The sequence below is a fragment of the Cynoglossus semilaevis genome, chromosome 1 (assembly GCF_000523025.1).
Source record: "Cynoglossus semilaevis isolate Cse_v1.0 chromosome 1, Cse_v1.0, whole genome shotgun sequence".
Classification (NCBI taxonomy): Eukaryota; Metazoa; Chordata; class Actinopteri; order Pleuronectiformes; family Cynoglossidae; genus Cynoglossus; species Cynoglossus semilaevis.
In genome coordinates, this window is record NC_024307.1 from 3,620,768 (window position 1) to 3,622,953 (window position 2,186).

The following is a 2,186-nucleotide window of genomic DNA, read 5'->3' on the forward strand; positions in this document are numbered from 1 at the left end:
CAGCATCATTCATCATCAACTACAACCATAACAGTCTGTTTGTGTGAATACGTGTGTATCTCCACCGAGCTACACACACGGTTCTGATCAGACTTTGTGTACCTCAAAACCCCCAAAAACTTGTAAATGGTCAGATTCCGTCTGCTTTCGTGGATTCAGCCTGGAAACGGTAATTTACTCCCAATCTGTCACAACAAGACAATAAAGTCACAGATGTTCGTTCACGGTCGTCTCTAACCGACACGGCGCTGGTTGTTTGGTTCTAATAGAGTCCACATTGACTGACGTGTCATCGAGGTTTGACTCCGACTCCCGTGTGTCACCTCTACTTCCTGTCGTTCCTAAATCTGTCCTTACGAGGGATGAAGATCTCTGAGCGTAAAGAGGGAACTCCAGGAGACACATGGTCCTGATCACAGCTGGTTGGACCATGACGTCATTGTCACATCACTGACTCTCATGGCCTGTCGCTCTCTTTTCCCCTTGTTGCCGGTTCAAGACGAGGTCACGGCTGAGGCTCGTGACTGGCCAGGAAAAGGACGATGTAACTGCGTGTACTAGTACTTTCCAGAAACTAGGACTTTCTATTTAAATGAACTGATGAATCAGTGTGTACTAAAGAGAGGGCTGTGACCTAATGTGGGCCAGACTGACCAACCCTGGCACGGTGGTGGGGTTGGGGGGTTAATTAAGCAGTAGTATTAGTAGTATAATACATACATTGTATACACTGTATATACATATATACATATATATATACATATATACATATATATACATATACATATATACATATATTCATATATATGTATATATATACACACATATATATACAGTATATATAGACAATATGCTGTATATACACATATATTTACATAGACATATATGCTGTACATGTACATATATAAATGTACATATACATATATAGTGTACACATATATGCACACATATATACACTGTAGATGTACAGTGTGTACATATATAGTGTATGTGGTACATCTACAGTGTATATATGTATATATGCGTACAGGACGGACATATGTTTATATGTATATATATGTGTGCGTGTATATGTACAGAATATGTGTATATATATATATATATATATACACATATTCTGTACATATACACGCACACATATATTTACATATAAACATATGTCCTGTACGCATATATACATATATACACTGTAGATGTACCACATACACTATATATGTACACACTGTACATCTACAGTGTATATATGTATATATGCGTACAGGACATATGTTTATATGTAAATATATGTGTGCGTGTATATGTACAGAATATGTGTATATATATATATATATAAATATATGTGTACATTTACAGTATATATGTATAGGTATATATGTACATGTACAACATATATGCATCTATATGTATGTGTATATGTACGTTATTTGTGTGTATATGCATATACATATAATGCCAAAAGGGACCGGGATTGGGCACAGATTCTACGAGAGTTGATCTCTCGCCGTCTCTCGAGTTTCTCCGCACAAAGTTTCCTCGCTACTTCTGTATTCTTTTCTGGGCATCAATATTTAAGGCTACATGTCATCGTCCGCTTTTTATATACAGTCGACACTCTAACTGTGATGTCTGGTGTTAAAGGGGACATGTTAGCATCTGTCATTTGGAGCGCTTTCTAGCAGCCCATCAGCCTCAGATTGGATTTGACATTTAAGACCAAGTAACAATGATAACAAATGAAGTAATCGTCTGTAAACAGAGAGACAGAGAAGGATATGAGTTTCTGTTGACATCGAGTGCTGGTCAAGAGCAGCTGCACGAAAGAAAAAAAAAACAAAAAAAAAAAACCAAACAAGAACATGTAATCCCGAAAGACGTCACACTGTTCTGCAGTGACTGGGCCCCGTTTCAAGAGCTAACCAGTCAAACTTCCTGCAGCCTGCTGCACAATGACGGGCTATCGCCTGCAGGGCAGATATGGCGCTGTTGTTGTTATGCATTAAATAAAGTCAAGCTGTCCCTGCGCTAGCGCCAAGGTCATTGTTGTAGCTGTTTGTTCTGCGCGCAGCCATTCCTTGTGTAGTGATGCTGTGCTAAGACACTGAGCTGATTACCTCTAGTGGACTGGTTGGTAAACAGCAACCACATGCTGCAACATATAATAAGAAACACAACAACCACAGGCCTGA